The 9,313-nt window shown below is 49.6% G+C and overlaps 26 non-coding genes across 26 annotated transcripts; all 26 read left to right on the top strand.

Annotated features, from left to right (window-relative positions):
* Positions 1 to 54: 54 nt before the first annotated feature.
* LOC149765822 (5S ribosomal RNA) lies at positions 55 to 173 on the top strand. The gene has a single exon (XR_016400707.1). It is a non-coding gene; the product is annotated as a 5S ribosomal RNA (ribosomal RNA).
* A 247-nt stretch (positions 174 to 420) lies between these two features.
* Positions 421 to 539, top strand: LOC149765821 (5S ribosomal RNA). The gene has a single exon (XR_016401783.1). It is a non-coding gene; the product is annotated as a 5S ribosomal RNA (ribosomal RNA).
* Positions 540 to 786: 247 nt separating this feature from the next.
* LOC149765820 (5S ribosomal RNA) lies at positions 787 to 905 on the top strand. The gene has a single exon (XR_016401040.1). It is a non-coding gene; the product is annotated as a 5S ribosomal RNA (ribosomal RNA).
* Positions 906 to 1,151: 246 nt separating this feature from the next.
* On the top strand, positions 1,152 to 1,270 carry LOC149765819 (5S ribosomal RNA). Its single transcript, XR_016411416.1, has one exon. It is a non-coding gene; the product is annotated as a 5S ribosomal RNA (ribosomal RNA).
* Positions 1,271 to 1,518: 248 nt separating this feature from the next.
* LOC149765818 (5S ribosomal RNA) lies at positions 1,519 to 1,636 on the top strand. Its single transcript, XR_016408463.1, has one exon. It is a non-coding gene; the product is annotated as a 5S ribosomal RNA (ribosomal RNA).
* A 247-nt stretch (positions 1,637 to 1,883) lies between these two features.
* Positions 1,884 to 2,002, top strand: LOC149765817 (5S ribosomal RNA). The gene has a single exon (XR_016402844.1). It is a non-coding gene; the product is annotated as a 5S ribosomal RNA (ribosomal RNA).
* Positions 2,003 to 2,249: 247 nt separating this feature from the next.
* Positions 2,250 to 2,368, top strand: LOC149765816 (5S ribosomal RNA). Its single transcript, XR_016400706.1, has one exon. It is a non-coding gene; the product is annotated as a 5S ribosomal RNA (ribosomal RNA).
* Positions 2,369 to 2,615: 247 nt separating this feature from the next.
* LOC149765815 (5S ribosomal RNA) lies at positions 2,616 to 2,734 on the top strand. The gene has a single exon (XR_016401782.1). It is a non-coding gene; the product is annotated as a 5S ribosomal RNA (ribosomal RNA).
* Positions 2,735 to 2,977: 243 nt separating this feature from the next.
* LOC149765814 (5S ribosomal RNA) lies at positions 2,978 to 3,096 on the top strand. Its single transcript, XR_016405516.1, has one exon. It is a non-coding gene; the product is annotated as a 5S ribosomal RNA (ribosomal RNA).
* Positions 3,097 to 3,343: 247 nt separating this feature from the next.
* Positions 3,344 to 3,462, top strand: LOC149765813 (5S ribosomal RNA). The gene has a single exon (XR_016411414.1). It is a non-coding gene; the product is annotated as a 5S ribosomal RNA (ribosomal RNA).
* Positions 3,463 to 3,705: 243 nt separating this feature from the next.
* On the top strand, positions 3,706 to 3,824 carry LOC149765812 (5S ribosomal RNA). The gene has a single exon (XR_016401039.1). It is a non-coding gene; the product is annotated as a 5S ribosomal RNA (ribosomal RNA).
* A 246-nt stretch (positions 3,825 to 4,070) lies between these two features.
* LOC149765811 (5S ribosomal RNA) lies at positions 4,071 to 4,189 on the top strand. Its single transcript, XR_016403304.1, has one exon. It is a non-coding gene; the product is annotated as a 5S ribosomal RNA (ribosomal RNA).
* A 247-nt stretch (positions 4,190 to 4,436) lies between these two features.
* Positions 4,437 to 4,554, top strand: LOC149765810 (5S ribosomal RNA). The gene has a single exon (XR_016408462.1). It is a non-coding gene; the product is annotated as a 5S ribosomal RNA (ribosomal RNA).
* A 246-nt stretch (positions 4,555 to 4,800) lies between these two features.
* Positions 4,801 to 4,919, top strand: LOC149765809 (5S ribosomal RNA). The gene has a single exon (XR_016411413.1). It is a non-coding gene; the product is annotated as a 5S ribosomal RNA (ribosomal RNA).
* A 247-nt stretch (positions 4,920 to 5,166) lies between these two features.
* LOC149765808 (5S ribosomal RNA) lies at positions 5,167 to 5,284 on the top strand. Its single transcript, XR_016408461.1, has one exon. It is a non-coding gene; the product is annotated as a 5S ribosomal RNA (ribosomal RNA).
* A 247-nt stretch (positions 5,285 to 5,531) lies between these two features.
* LOC149765807 (5S ribosomal RNA) lies at positions 5,532 to 5,650 on the top strand. The gene has a single exon (XR_016405525.1). It is a non-coding gene; the product is annotated as a 5S ribosomal RNA (ribosomal RNA).
* Positions 5,651 to 5,897: 247 nt separating this feature from the next.
* LOC149765806 (5S ribosomal RNA) lies at positions 5,898 to 6,016 on the top strand. Its single transcript, XR_016401191.1, has one exon. It is a non-coding gene; the product is annotated as a 5S ribosomal RNA (ribosomal RNA).
* Positions 6,017 to 6,262: 246 nt separating this feature from the next.
* On the top strand, positions 6,263 to 6,381 carry LOC149765805 (5S ribosomal RNA). Its single transcript, XR_016401010.1, has one exon. It is a non-coding gene; the product is annotated as a 5S ribosomal RNA (ribosomal RNA).
* Positions 6,382 to 6,624: 243 nt separating this feature from the next.
* Positions 6,625 to 6,743, top strand: LOC149765804 (5S ribosomal RNA). Its single transcript, XR_016401038.1, has one exon. It is a non-coding gene; the product is annotated as a 5S ribosomal RNA (ribosomal RNA).
* A 246-nt stretch (positions 6,744 to 6,989) lies between these two features.
* LOC149765803 (5S ribosomal RNA) lies at positions 6,990 to 7,108 on the top strand. The gene has a single exon (XR_016401008.1). It is a non-coding gene; the product is annotated as a 5S ribosomal RNA (ribosomal RNA).
* Positions 7,109 to 7,355: 247 nt separating this feature from the next.
* On the top strand, positions 7,356 to 7,473 carry LOC149765802 (5S ribosomal RNA). The gene has a single exon (XR_016408269.1). It is a non-coding gene; the product is annotated as a 5S ribosomal RNA (ribosomal RNA).
* Positions 7,474 to 7,719: 246 nt separating this feature from the next.
* On the top strand, positions 7,720 to 7,838 carry LOC149765801 (5S ribosomal RNA). Its single transcript, XR_016401917.1, has one exon. It is a non-coding gene; the product is annotated as a 5S ribosomal RNA (ribosomal RNA).
* A 247-nt stretch (positions 7,839 to 8,085) lies between these two features.
* LOC149765800 (5S ribosomal RNA) lies at positions 8,086 to 8,203 on the top strand. The gene has a single exon (XR_016408460.1). It is a non-coding gene; the product is annotated as a 5S ribosomal RNA (ribosomal RNA).
* Positions 8,204 to 8,449: 246 nt separating this feature from the next.
* Positions 8,450 to 8,567, top strand: LOC149765799 (5S ribosomal RNA). Its single transcript, XR_016408864.1, has one exon. It is a non-coding gene; the product is annotated as a 5S ribosomal RNA (ribosomal RNA).
* Positions 8,568 to 8,813: 246 nt separating this feature from the next.
* On the top strand, positions 8,814 to 8,932 carry LOC149765798 (5S ribosomal RNA). Its single transcript, XR_016403522.1, has one exon. It is a non-coding gene; the product is annotated as a 5S ribosomal RNA (ribosomal RNA).
* A 247-nt stretch (positions 8,933 to 9,179) lies between these two features.
* LOC149765797 (5S ribosomal RNA) lies at positions 9,180 to 9,297 on the top strand. Its single transcript, XR_016408459.1, has one exon. It is a non-coding gene; the product is annotated as a 5S ribosomal RNA (ribosomal RNA).
* Positions 9,298 to 9,313: the final 16 nt, after the last annotated feature.

Below are 9,313 nucleotides of genomic sequence, written 5' to 3'. Positions count from 1 at the left end.
GGCCGTCGAGGTCTGCTGCTTTGTCATAAAAGGGAGTTTCGATGGGCATGTCATGGGTGCGATCATACCAGCACTAAGGCACCGGATCCCATCAGAACTCCGTAGTTAAGCGTGCTTGGGCGAGAGTAGTACTAGGATGGGTGACCCCCTGGGAAGTCCTCGTGTTGCACCCCTTTTATTTTTTGCCCGCTTTTTTATTTTTTGATAATATTTATTTTTAATTTTTCGGCTTTTGGCTTTTCCTCTTCGGATAATTTTTTTCCCCCGAAAATAAACTGAGTCCGGAGACTGGCGGTGCTATGCCGCATAGCGGGACCAGCGCGTTGAATCCTACGCCAGAACGGCCCCGGCGGCGCGAATGTCTCGGGCCGTCGAGGTCTGCTGCTTTGTCATAAAAGGGAGTTTCGATGGGCATGTCATGGGTGCGATCATACCAGCACTAATGCACTGGATCCCATCAGAACTCCGCAGTTAAGCGTGCTTGGGCGAGAGTAGTACTAGGATGGGTGACCCCCTGGGAAGTCCTCGTGTTGCACCCCTTTTATTTTTTGCCCGCTTTTTTATTTTTTGATAATATTTATTTTTAATTTTTCGGCTTTTGGCTTTTCCTCTTCGGATAATTTTTTTTCCCCGAAAATAAACTGAGTCCGGAGACTGGCGGTGCCATGCCGCATAGCGGGACCAGCGCGTTGAATCCTACGCCAGAACGGCCCCGGCGGCGCGAATGTCTCGGGCCGTCGAGGTCTGCTGCTTTGTCATAAAAGGGAGTTTCGATGGGCGAGTCATGGGTGCGATCATACCAGCACTAATGCACCGGATCCCATCAGAACTCCGCAGTTAAGCGTGTTTGGGCGAGAGTAGTACTAGGATGGGTGACCCCCTGGGAAGTCCTCGTGTTGCACCCCTTTTATTTTTTGCCCGCTTTTTTATTTTTTGATAATATTTATTTTTAATTTTTCGGCTTTTGGCTTTTTCTCTTCGGATAATTTTTTTTCCCGAAAATAAACTGAGTCCGGAGACTCGCGGTGCCATGCCGCATAGCGGGACCAGCGTGTTGAATCCTACGCCAGAACGGCCTCGGCGGCGCGAATGTTTCGGGCCATCGAGGTCTGCTGCTTTGTCATAAAAGGGAGTTTCGAAGGGCATGTCATGGGTGCGATCATACCAGCACTAATGCACCGGATCCCATCAGAACTCCGCAGTTAAGCGTGCTTGGGCGAGAGTAGTACTAGGATGGGTGACCCCCTGGGAAGTCCTCGTGTTGCACCCCTTTTATTTTTTGCCCGCTTTTTTATTTTTTGATAATATTTATTTTTAATTTTTTGGCTTTTGGCTTTTCCTCTTCGGATAATTTTTTTTCCTCCGAAAATAAACTGAGTCCGGAGACTGGAGGTGCCATGCCGCATAGCGGGACCAGCGCGTTGAATCCTACGCCAGAACAGCCCCGGCGGCGCGAATGTCTCGGGCCGTCGAGGTCTGCTGCTTTGTCATAAAAGGGAGTTTCGATGGGCATGACATGGGTGCGATCATACCAGCACTAATGCACCGGATCCCATCAGAACTCCGCAGTTAAGCGTGCTTGGGCAAGATTAGTACTAGGATGGGTGACCCCCGGGAAGTCCTCTTGTTGCACCCCTTTTATTTTTTGCCCGCTTTTTTATTTTTTGATAATATTTATTTTTAATTTTTCGGCTTTTGGTTTTTCCTCTTCGGATAATTTTTTTCCCCCGAAAATAAACTGAGTCCGTAGACTGGCGGTGCCATGCCGCATAGCGGGACCAGCGCGTTGAATCCTACGCCAGAACGGCCCCGGCGGCGCGAATGTCTCGGGCCGTCGAGGTCTGTTGCTTTGTCATAAAAGGGAGTTTCGAAGGGCATGTCATGGGTGCGATCATACCAGCACTAATGCACCGGATCCCATCAGAACTCCGCAGTTAAGCGGGCTTGGGCGAGAGTAGTACTAGGATGGGTGACCCCCTGGGAAGTCCTCGTGTTGCACCCCTTATATTTTTTGCCCGTTTTTTTATTTTTTGATAATATTTATTTTTAATTTTTCGGCTTTTGGCTTTTCCTCTTCGGATAATTTTTTTCCCCCGAAAATAAACTGAGTCCGGAGACTGGCGGTGCTATGCCGCATAGCGGGACCAGCGCGTTGAATCCTACGCCAGAACGGCCCCGGCGGCGCGAATGTCTCGGGCCGTCGAGGTCTGCTGCTTTGTCATAAAAGGGAGTTTCGATGGGCATGTCATGGGTGCGATCATACCAGCACTAAGGCACCGGATCCCATCAGAACTCCGTAGTTAAGCGTGCTTGGGCGAGAGTAGTACTAGGATGGGTGACCCCCTGGGAAGTCCTCGTGTTGCACCCCTTTTATTTTTTGCCCGCTTTTTTATTTTTTGATAATATTTATTTTTAATTTTTCGGCTTTTGGCTTTTCCTCTTCGGATAATTTTTTTCCCCCGAAAATAAACTGAGTCCGGAGACTGGCGGTGCTATGCCGCATAGCGGGACCAGCGCGTTGAATCCTACGCCAGAACGGCCCCGGCGGCGCGAATGTCTCGGGCCGTCGAGGTCTGCTGCTTTGTCATAAAAGGGAGTTTCGATGGGCATGTCATGGGTGCGATCATACCAGCACTAATGCACTGGATCCCATCAGAACTCCGCAGTTAAGCGTGCTTGGGCGAGAGTAGTACTAGGATGGGTGACCCCCTGGGAAGTCCTCGTGTTGCACCCCTTTTATTTTTTGCCCGCTTTTTTATTTTTAATATTTATTTTTAATTTTTCGGCTTTTGGCTTTTCCTCTTCGGATAATTTTTTTCCCCTAAAAATAAACTGAGTCCGGAGACTGGCGGTGCCATGCCGCATTGCGGGACCAGCGCGTTGAATCCTACGCCAGAACGGCCCCGGCGGCGCGAATGTCTCGGGCCGTCGAGGTCTGCTGCTTTGTCATAAAAGGGAGTTTCGATGGGCATGTCATGGGTGCGATCATACCAGCACTAAGGCACCGGATCCCATCAGAACTCCGTAGTTAAGCGTGCTTGGGCGAGAGTAGTACTAGGATGGGTGACCCCTTGGGAAGTCCTCATGTTGCACCCCTTTTATTTTTTGCCCGCTTTTTTATTTTTTGATAATATTTATTTTTAATTTTTCGGCTTTTGGCTTTTCCTCTTCGGATAATTTTTTTCCCCCGAAAATAAACTGAGTCCGGAGACTGGCGGTGCTATGCCGCATAGCGGGACCAGCGCGTTGAATCCTACGCCAGAACGGCCCCGGCGGCGCGAATGTCTCGGGCCGTCGAGGTCTGCTGCTTTGTCATAAAAGGGAGTTTCGATGGGCATGTCATGGGTGCGATCATACCAGCACTAATGCACCGGATCCCATCAGAACTCCGCAGTTAAGCGTGCTTGGGCGAGAGTAGTACTAGGATGGGTGACCCCCTGGGAAGTCCTCGTGTTGCACCCCTTTTATTTTTTGCCCGCTTTTTTATTTTTAATATTTATTTTTAATTTTTCGGCTTTTGGCTTTTCCTCTTCGGATAATTTTTTTCCCCCGAAAATAAACTGAGTCCGGAGACTGGCGGTGCCATGCCGCATAGCGGGACCAGCGCGTTGAATCCTACGCCAGAACGGCCCTGGCGGCGCGAATGTCTCGGGCCGTCGAGGTCTGCTGCTTTGTCATAAAAGGGAGTTTCGATGGGCGAGTCATGGGTGCGATCATACCAGCACTAATGCACCGGATCCCATCAGAACTCCGCAGTTAAGCGTGTTTGGGCGAGAGTAGTACTAGGATGGGTGACCCCCTGGGAAGTCCTCGTGTTGCACCCCTTTTATTTTTTGCCCGCTTTTTTATTTTTTGATAATATTTATTTTTAATTTTTCGGCTTTTGGCTTTTTCTCTTCGGATAATTTTTTTTCCCGAAAAAAAACTGAGTCCGGAGACTCGCGGTGCCATGCCGCATAGCGGGACCAGCGTGTTGAATCCTACGCCAGAACGGCCTCGGCGGCGCGAATGTTTCGGGCCATCGAGGTCTGCTGCTTTGTCATAAAAGGGAGTTTCAAAGGGCATGTCATGGGTGCGATCATACCAGCACTAATGCAACGGATCCCATCAGAACTCCGCAGTTAAGCGTGCTTGGGCGAGAGTAGTACTAGGATGGGTGACCCCCTGGGAAGTCCTCGTGTTGCACCCCTTTTATTTTTTGCCCGCTTTTTTATTTTTTGATAATATTTATTTTTAATTTTTTGGCTTTTGGCTTTTCCTCTTCGGATAATTTTTTTCCTCCGAAAATAAACTGAGTCCGGAGACTGGCGGTGCCATGCCGCATAGCGGGACCAGCGCGTTGAATCCTACGCCAGAACGGCCCCGGCGGCGAGAATGTCTCGGGCCGTCGAGGTCTGCTGCTTTGTCATAAAAGGGAGTGTCGATGGGCATGTCATGGGTGCGATCATACCAGCACTAATGCACCGGATCCCATCAGAACTCCGCAGTTAAGCGTGCTTGGGCAAGATTAGTACTAGGATGGGTGACCCCCGGGAAGTCCTCTTGTTGCACCCCTTTTATTTTTTGCCCGCTTTTTTATTTTTTGATAATATTTATTTTTAATTTTTCGGCTTTTGGCTTTTTCTCTTCGGATAATTTTTTTTCCCGAAAATAAACTGAGACCGGAGACTCGCGGTGCCATGCCGCATAGCGGGACCAGCGTGTTGAATCCTACGCCAGAACGGCCTCGGCGGCGCGAATGTTTCGGGCCATCGAGGTCTGCTGCTTTGTCATAAAAGGGAGTTTCGAAGGGCATGTCATGGGTGCGATCATACCAGCACTAATGCACCGGATCCCATCAGAACTCCGCAGTTAAGCGTGCTTGGGCGAGAGTAGTACTAGGATGGGTGACCCCCTGGGAAGTCCTCGTGTTGCACCCCTTTTATTTTTTGCCCGCTTTTTTATTTTTTGATAATATTTATTTTTAATTTTTTGGCTTTTGGCTTTTCCTCTTCGGATAATTTTTTTCCTCCGAAAATAAACTGAGTCCGGAGACTGGCGGTGCCATGCCGCATAGCGGGACCAGCGCGTTGAATCCTACGCCAGAACGGCCCCGGCGGCGCGAATGTCTCGGGCCGTCGAGGTCTGCTGCTTTGTCATAAAAGGGAGTTTCGATGGGCATGTCATGGGTGCGATCATACCAGCACTAATGCACCGGATCCCATCAGAACTCCGCAGTTAAGCGTGCTTGGGCAAGATTAGTACTAGGATGGGTGACCCCCGGGAAGTCCTCTTGTTGCACCCCTTTTATTTTTTGCCCGCTTTTTTATTTTTTGATAATATTTATTTTTAATTTTTCGGCTTTTGGTTTTTCCTCTTCGGATAATTTTTTTCCCCCGAAAATAAACTGAGTCCGGAGACTGGCGGTGCCATGCCGCATAGCGGGACCAGCGCGTTGAATCCTACGCCAGAACGGCCCCGGCGGCGCGAATGTCTCGGGCCGTCGAGGTCTGTTGCTTTGTCATAAAAGGGAGTTTCGAAGGGCATGTCATGGGTGCGATCATACCAGCACTAATGCACCGGATCCCATCAGAACTCCGCAGTTAAGCGGGCTTGGGTGAGAGTAGTACTAGGATGGGTGACCCCCTGGGAAGTCCTCGTGTTGCACCCCTTATATTTTTTGCCCGTTTTTTTATTTTTTGATAATATTTATTTTTAATTTTTCGGCTTTTGGCTTTTCCTCTTCGGATAATTTTTTTCCCCCGAAAATAAACTGAGTCCGGAGACTGGCGGTGCTATGCCGCATAGCGGGACCAGCGCGTTGAATCCTACGCCAGAACGGCCCCGGCGGCGCGAATGTCTCGGGCCGTCGAGGTCTGCTGCTTTGTCATAAAAGGGAGTTTCGATGGGCATGTCATGGGTGCGATCATACCAGCACTAAGGCACCGGATCCCATCAGAACTCCGTAGTTAAGCGTGCTTGGGCGAGAGAAGTACTAGGATGGGTGACCCCCTGGGAAGTCCTCGTGTTGCACCCCTTTTATTTTTTGCCCGCTTTTTTATTTTTTGATAATATTTATTTTTAATTTTTCGGCTTTTGGCTTTTCCTCTTCGGATAATTTTTTTCCCCCGAAAATAAACTGAGTCCGGAGACTGGCGGTGCTATGCCGCATAGCGGGACCAGCGCGTTGAATCCTACGCCAGAACGGCCCCGGCGGCGCGAATGTCTCGGGCCGTCGAGGTCTGCTGCTTTGTCATAAAGGGAGTTTCGATGGGCATGTCATGGGTGCGATCATACCAGCACTAGTGCACCGGATCCCATCAGAACTCCGCAGTTAAGCGTGCTTGGGCGAGAGTAGTACTAGGATGGGTGACCCCCTGGGAAGTCCTCGTGTTGCACCCCTTTTATTTTTTGCCCGCTTTTTTATTTTTAATATTTATTTTTAATTTTTCGGCTTTTGGCTTTTCCTCTTCGGATAATTTTTTTCTCCCGAAAATAAACTGAGTCCGGAGACTGGCGGTGCCATGCCGCATAGCGGGACCAGCGCGTTGAATCCTACGCCAGAACGGCCCTGGCGGCGCGAATGTCTCGGGCCGTCGAGGTCTGCTGCTTTGTCATAAAAGGGAGTTTCGATGGGCGAGTCATGGGTGCGATCATACCAGCACTAATGCACCGGATCCCATCAGAACTCCGCAGTTAAGCGTGTTTGGGCGAGAGTAGTACTAGGATGGGTGACCCCCTGGGAAGTCCTCGTGTTGCACCCCTTTTATTTTTTGCCCGCTTTTTTATTTTTTGATAATATTTATTTTTAATTTTTCGGCTTTTGGCTTTTTCTCTACGGATAATTTTTTTTCCCGAAAAAAAACTGAGTCCGGAGACTCGCGGTGCCATGCCGCATAGCGGGACCAGCGTGTTGAATCCTACGCCAGAACGGCCTCGGCGGCGCGAATGTTTCGGGCCATCGAGGTCTGCTGCTTTGTCATAAAAGGGAGTTTCAAAGGGCATGTCATGGGTGCGATCATACCAGCACTAGTGCACCGGATCCCATCAGAACTCCGCAGTTAAGCGTGCTTGGGCGAGAGTAGTACTAGGATGGGTGACCCCCTGGGAAGTCCTCGTGTTGCACCCCTTTTATTTTTTGCCCGCTTTTTTATTTTTTGATAATATTTATTTTTAATTTTTTGGCTTTTGGCTTTTCCTCTTCGGATAATTTTTTTCCTCCGAAAATAAACTGAGTCCGGAGACTGGCGGTGCCATGCCGCATAGCGGGACCAGCGCGTTGAATCCTACGCCAGAACGGCCCCGGCGGCGAGAATGTCTCGGGCCGTCGAGGTCTGCTGCTTTGTCATAAAAGGGAGTGTCGATGGGCATGTCATGGGTGCGATCATACCAGCACTAATGCACCGGATCCCATCAGAACTCCGCAGTTAAGCGTGCTTGGGCAAGATTAGTACTAGGATGGGTGACCCCCGGGAAGTCCTCTTATTGCACCCCTTTTATTTTTTGCCCGCTTTTTTATTTTTTGATAATATTTATTTTTAATTTTTCGACTTTTGGCTTTTTCTCTTCGGATAATTTTTTTTCCCGAAAATAAACTGAGACCGGAGACTCGCGGTGCCATGCCGCATAGCGGGACCAGCGTGTTGAATCCTACGCCAGAACGGCCTCGGCGGCGCGAATGTTTCGGGCCCTCGAGGTCTGCTGCTTTGTCATAAAAGGGAGTTTCGAAGGGCATGTCATGGGTGCGATCATACCAGCACTAATGCACCGGATCCCATCAGAACTCCGCAGTTAAGCGTGCTTGGGCGAGAGTAGTACTAGGATGGGTGACCCCCTGGGAAGTCCTCGTGTTGCACACCTTTTATTTTTTGCCCGCTTTTTTATTTTTTGATAATATTTATTTTTAATTTTTTGGCTTTTGGCTTTTCCTCTTCGGATAATTTTTTTCCTCCGAAAATAAACTGAGTCCGGAGACTGGCGGTGCCATGCCGCATAGCGGGACCAGCGCGTTGAATCCTACGCCAGAACGGCCCCGGCGGCGCGAATGTCTCGGGCCGTCGAGGTCTGCTGCTTTGTCATAAAAGGGAGTTTCGATGGGCATGTCATGGGTGCGATCATACCAGCACTAATGCACCGGATCCCATCAGAACTCCGCAGTTAAGCGTGCTTGGGCAAGATTAGTACTAGGATGGGTGACCCCCGGGAAGTCCTCTTGTTGCACCCCTTTTATTTTTTGCCCGCTTTTTTATTTTTTGATAATATTTATTTTTAATTTTTCGGCTTTTGGTTTTTCCTCTTCGGATAATTTTTTCCCCCGAAAATAAACTGAGTCCGGAGACTGGCGGTGCCATGCCGCATAGCGGGACCAGCGCGTTGAATCCTACGCCAGAACGGCCCCGGCGGCGAGAATGTCTCGGGCCGTCGAGGTCTGCTGCTTTGTCATAAAAGGGAGTGTCGATGGGCATGTCATGGGTGCGATCATACCTGCACTAATGCACCGGATCCCATCAGAACTCCGCAGTTAAGCGTGCTTGGGCAAGATTAGTACTAGGATGGGTGACCCCCGGGAAGTCCTCTTATTGCACCCCTTTTATTTTTTGCCCGCTTTTTTATTTTTTGATAATATTTATTTTTAATTTTTCGACTTTTGGCTTTTTCTCTTCGGATAATTTTTTTTCCCGAAAATAAACTGAGACCGGAGACTCGCGGTGCCATGCCGCATAGCGGGACCAGCGTGTTGAATCCTACGCCAGAACGGCCTCGGCGGCGCGAATGTTTCGGGCCCTCGAGGTCTGCTGCTTTGTCATAAAAGGGAGTTTCGAAGGGCATGTCATGGGTGCGATCATACCAGCACTAATGCACCGGATCCCATCAGAACTCCGCAGTTAAGCGTGCTTGGGCGAGAGTAGTACTAGGATGGGTGACCCCCTGGGAAGTCCTCGTGTTACACCCCTTTTATTTTTTGCCCGCTTTTTTATTTTTTGATAATATTTATTTTTAATTTTTTGGCTTTTGGCTTTTCCTCTTCGGATAATTTTTTTCCTCCGAAAATAAACTGAGTCCGGAGACTGGCGGTGCCATGCCGCATAGCGGGACCAGCGCGTTGAATCCTACGCCAGAACGGCCCCGGCGGCGCGAATGTCTCGGGCCGTCGAGGTCTGCTGCTTTGTCATAAAAGGGAGTTTCGATGGGCATGTCATGGGTGCGATCATACCAGCACTAATGCACCGGATCCCATCAGAACTCCGCAGTTAAGCGTGCTTGGGCAAGATTAGTACTAGGATGGGTGACCCCCGGGAAGTCCTCTTGTTGCACCCCTTTTATTTTTTGCCCG

The sequence above is a fragment of the Phoenix dactylifera genome, chromosome 4, assembly GCF_051530095.1.
Source record: "Phoenix dactylifera cultivar Ajwa chromosome 4, Ajwa_hap1_PhDact_Kaust_v1.1, whole genome shotgun sequence".
NCBI classification, from domain to species: domain Eukaryota; kingdom Viridiplantae; phylum Streptophyta; class Magnoliopsida; order Arecales; family Arecaceae; genus Phoenix; species Phoenix dactylifera.
The sequence above is the reverse complement of the archived record's forward strand: the minus strand, read 5'-3'. Positions and strand labels throughout refer to the sequence as shown.